Source organism: Myotis daubentonii, chromosome 2 (assembly GCF_963259705.1).
Source record: "Myotis daubentonii chromosome 2, mMyoDau2.1, whole genome shotgun sequence".
NCBI classification, from domain to species: domain Eukaryota; kingdom Metazoa; phylum Chordata; class Mammalia; order Chiroptera; family Vespertilionidae; genus Myotis; species Myotis daubentonii.
The window spans coordinates 184,724,879-184,730,385 of NC_081841.1; positions in this window are offsets into that span (position 1 = coordinate 184,724,879).

Genomic DNA, 5,507 nt, shown 5'->3' on the forward strand with positions numbered 1-5,507 from the left:
AGAGGGATTGTCTCTTTCTTATTTTTTCTCTCTCTCTCCACTATGTATTTGGGAGCACCACTCTCATTATCAATGATAAAATCAATTACTGAAAATAATTGGGGTCAGCATAACTCTAGGGAACAATTCTTCAACAAGTGTCACTGCATGTCAAAACACAGATTTCACGAATGGGGCAGTAGTTTACTCCTATAGTATTGAATCTGCCTCATACCCTTCAGCAGCATATAAATAGAAAGTCCTTTACCTCCTAATTTTAAAATCAGAAGTTGTTATTAAAAGTTAACAAAAATCAGCTCAAGCTTATTTTCTGCCAGTAATTTGAAGCAGATTTAAAAAATATATTTTTTTATTGATTTCAGAGAGGAAGGGAGAGGGAGAGAGAGATAGAAACATCAATGATGAGAGAGAATCATTGATTGGACACCTCCTGCATGTCCCACACTGGGGATCGAGCCCGCACCCAGGCATGTACCCCTGACCAGAATCAACCTGGAACACCTCAATCTGCAGGCCAACACTCTATCCACTGAGCCAAACCAGCTAGGGCTTGAAGCAGATTTTTAATGCTTTATAAAAAAGGTACTGAAGTACTGGCCTGTGAAGAAAATTCATGAACAGATGTTCTGGGTAAGTTCAGAGACATTAAGCTCCTAAAAAACGTGTTTCAAACAGTTGGCTCAGGCATAGGCACACCTTTTAATTACGTTGAACTTATGATAGGTCAACATTTCAGGGTTTATCTGAATTATGAGTTACCTTGAGCACTGTCATCAACTAAAGGCAATCATTGACCTTGAAAGAAGAGAGTTAATCATGAAAAGCAATTCAGCAATTGGCCATGTCATTAAATAACTGAGGAGGAGAGAGAAAGACAGAAAGGGAGGGAGATTGAGAGAGGGAGAGGGATCATGGTTTAAAAATGTGAAGTTAGTGATTTTGCATCGGTAATCCCCGAGTTTTATGTTTCTTTAAGGTGGGATGGGTGTGCACTGAGCCATTTGCATTTTCTTTTCAGTTTTCCGTGGGCTGTATTTAGCAACTCTGTATGTGACCATATCTTCAGTGTGTGGAGTAAACTGGCTTATATGGAAATGAAGCCTGCCAGCATTGTGCCTCGTGCACATCAGTGAGCAAATGAATGTTGAACTGATTTAACTCTAATTTCATTGGGTTCGTGCTCCAGAGAAATGTATGTTGGTTGCATCACAACTCAGAAACTCAACTGCACATAAAGACTCATGATATGACTTTTCCTGTTTTTAATTTCTTTAAAAAAATCAGCCTTAGTTTCTCTTTGATGAGGAAATAATTCTTAATGTGAAAAGAGAATAGTCTCACATTTTTTTAAGGCACAAAATTATTTTTTTCATTATCTTCCCAGGATTGAGAAGTACTCCTTGATAAAACTATAGATTATACAAATGGGTCCTTACATAATGTATAAAGTATTGTCTTGGGAGAGTGCATCTCCCTGCATGTCCTGAGGGGGCAGGCAGAGAAGGCATAGATCACCTGCACGCCACAGGTGAGCTTCGCTTCTCCTCATACTGTCCCCACATGCTGTCCACTAAAAAGTGCCAGGGAGAGCTTGTTCAATCCCAACCTCACCTCTCTGACAAGGCATCTGTGAAGACAGACTAGTCAGAATTCCTGCCAAGTAAGCTACAGAATGTAAAGTGGTATATGAATATGTAATAGCAGCCATTATCCATTGATGCCCCTGTCTTTGGAAAGAATCATTTCATTCACTGTGGAGAGAATGAGGGGCAATTTGAAATGGCCTGAGGTAAATGGCATTTCATATATTGCCAATCAAATTAACCTTGAACCTTTCTCTTATTCTTTTTCTTCTTTCTCCATCATTGAAAATTAAGACGATGTGTATAAAACCACTTTTCGCTCTATAGTATTGCATTTTATCCTCCTTTCCCTCCCTGGGGAGGAGAGAGATGAATGGCTCTGTGTGTCAATCAAACTGATTGAGACTTAGAGTGGGGGAAAGTGAGACTGTCACCAAGTCCAGAAGACACTACGGTATCTTGGCTTCAATATAGCAATTGCTTCCACTGTCCTCCACTGCCCTCCAGCATTTGGTCAGCAAATGAAGCCTGATCTGAGATCGGAAGCAGATCCTGATCAGAGCTGCTGGAAGTAAACATGAAATTCTACAGGAGTGTGGACCTGGGGCTATTTTGTCTCCTGATTCTCACACAGAGAGTTTGAATCTTTGCCAGGGAGTAAACCTCTTTGGAGCTCCTGGTTGATTTTACCTGAGCAGAAAGCAGCATTGTGTGAATGTAAGCAGCAGTGGACTATTCAATCCCTGCATTTTGCAAATGAGCACTTAATAATCATCTTTTCAATAAAATGCTGTGAACATACATATTTTCATTTCTCAATCTGATCTCCCTAGATATAATAGGCATACAATTTTCAGACAAGATAAGTCGTACCCCTAGAAACATCATTCTGCTAGTTTGAATTCTGTTTTATCCCAATTATACTCTCTAATTTCCAACCCCTCCCTATATCTTTATGCTGTTCCCACTAGACATCTCTCTGTCTCAACACCTCTGCCATTATCTAACCTCATTATATAACCTTAAAAACTCATTCTATAACCTTAAAACTCATTCCATTATCTAACCTCATTATATAACCTTAAAACTCATTCCACTAATTCTTTTGTCTTATCCACACTTCCCCCCTCAATGTAAGTGATTTCTTCCTTCAAAAGAAATAACACATTGTTTCTGCATTTTTATATCATATTCTCTACTATAGCTCTATGGTTTCTATCTTCCTTATTCTTCTAAAGTCTAAGGTCCATAAGACAGAGCCATCTTTGATTATATATGAGTTTCCCACAATGTGGCAGAAAGATTTAAAAAGACTTATAAGGAATATGTAGCAAAACAAACAAACAAAAAACCAACAACACACAATATAAAGATATTAAAAATAGATGGGAAAAATGAGGCCAAGGAATTTTCTTTGTAACTTGACAGTATCTAGAACTCTGCCCTTCAGGCAAAGGGGTGAGACCTCATGAGCCCCAGAAGTGTAGTGAAGATACTGGCCAACAGCCAGAATTTTCTCAAGCATACCAGGGCTCGGGCAATGCATTCTGTCACTGATATTCAATCTCGTGTACAGCTATTTATGACCAAATCAATGTAATAAACGTCAAATAATGTACTTTTCCCTCTAAGATCTGCCTCCTGTGAGATATGATATGGGATCAGTAAGACAAAGCGAGTGAGTGAGTCTTGATCTTGGTATTGGATAACGTGAGACACTGATTGGCAGAAAAGAACCAGCTATTATTTGGGGAATAGTTTCGGCAAATACGTAAAGGCAGTACCAAAAAGTGTGTGTGTGTGTGTATGTGTCTTAGCTGGATTAGAAGGTCAGATTGAAGGTTGCTGAGAAGAAGTATATTTATTGGATACTCTTATCAAGACTAAGGAATACCAGAATGAGGGAGATAGATGAGATGGTTTTAAGATTTTATGTGTATTTATGTCATTATTTTTTTTCTCTAAATTTTTAGTGGATTCACTAAAATTCAGGATGAACAAATTATTTGTTTTCCAAACTGGTGCATTTTCGAGAGCAAAAGGTGACATTGTTATTATTCAGGACCACAGGCATGATCCCTGGCAGGCCAGCATATGTAGTTTCCTTCTGATAGTGACTGATCTGCCTGTGCAGCAATCAGCAGACCAATGTAATACTGATTTTCTCTTATAATGAAAATATTTTAGGCTTACCTTTAATTGTTTTTGAAAAATCTGATTGAAAAAAACATAGCCCTTCAGAATCACCTCTGGTCAGTATCTGTTACTCCATACATTAGGTGCACACACTCACTTCCATGAGCTGTGTTACAAACACCCAAAGGAGTGCTGAATTAACTCACTGAGTTCTTATGTACTTCCTCTGTGACTTTTTCTCTTGACTTTCTTCAGAATAGTAGTTCTGTGATTGTTTTTCTGTTGTTCTGATTCTTCCTATTTCTACTTCAGGGAAGGTGTATTATGACAAATCTTGCTTTAAGCTATGGCTGTGCTTTTGATGACTTTCTTTTGGCCAGTTAAAATTCCATAGGGCTTGAGGTAAAAATTGATTAAAATAACCAAGGGACTGAGTCTATTTTCACTACCCATTAGGAGAATTAATAACAACAGCACATTCAAGTTCATTAGTTTGGTTTAGATAGAATATGCTGCTCCAAGAGTGGCAATTTGAATGACAGGTACGTCTGATGAAAAAAAGTAAAGTTTCCCCACCAAAATTTGTCCATACTGACAAAAGAGAAATATAGAGTTATTTATCTGGAAAGTCTAGGCTGAAAACTTTTAATATCAAGCACTAAAATTATACTGTCTTGAATCACCTATATTGATAGCTAACATTGATTAAATCTCCTGAATTATTGCCCAAAGCTTGATTTCATTTTTCTAGTGTAGAAAACAATGCAGAGGTGCTCTATAATCTAATGCTTGGCAGTGTGAATATTACTACTCAAAGGGCTTTCAGTCTCTTAAATTTTTTCCCCATTTTGGGAGCAAAGAGTGGGAACCGTAATAGTAAAAAAATCTAAGGGAGCAGTTTGGAAACTAAGAATGTGACACTTTTTTACTTACTTTATTAGAATTTTGAATTTTAAAAAAAGCTTATCCATTTGAGAGAAAGCCGGAAACAGCTGGAACTCAGGAGCTCATTGTTTTTTGTTGTCACTGTTGCTTAGGAAAGGGGAGCCAGCTGAATTGATGTCTCACATGTCAAGAGTGCATCATAGTCCACACATAAACAGCGTATTAGTTGTTTTACAGTATATAATAACCTGTAAATGGATACTGATTTACTATAAAAACAATTATCCCTGTACAAAATGTCTCAATGGGTTTATTGTGGTTGCTTTAGATCAAGGATCAAATCTGATTGCATAAGAGACAGGGATGATTTGCCTACCTAGGATATTACTGCCCGACTCTGAGATTCCCTGATGGTTGAACATTGGCTGATAGTAGATACTTGAGAAATATGTCAGAAGAAGCAGAAAGATGGGCTCTGACAGCATGTCCTCTTACCACAGGCAAAGGCAAGGGCTGGAAGAGGAAGCATTCCTTTTATGTAATTATATTTGGGGAGCTCCAGGAAAGCACAGTCATTTTTGTGCTTTCATTTTTAAAAGCCAAATACTCTGAACATTTCATACTCAGTTCATAATCAGTTTTTACATTTTCCATTACTCAGAGGAAATGGGAAGCCTGGATTTTAAATGCAAACAATCAAAAATGGTTATTCACTTTTCATATGTTGCTGTTGATTCTTAGTTAATATTGTATAAAACAAATTAGAGGCCACAGGAAGGAGGGTGCAAGTGGTTTAGGGGATGATGTCAGCTCAAAAACAATGTGAAAGAGAAGAGTTTCTGTCTTCAATTGGGAAGAAAAATTGGTGAGAACTTGGGTAGGAATATAGTCACCTTTAGATCC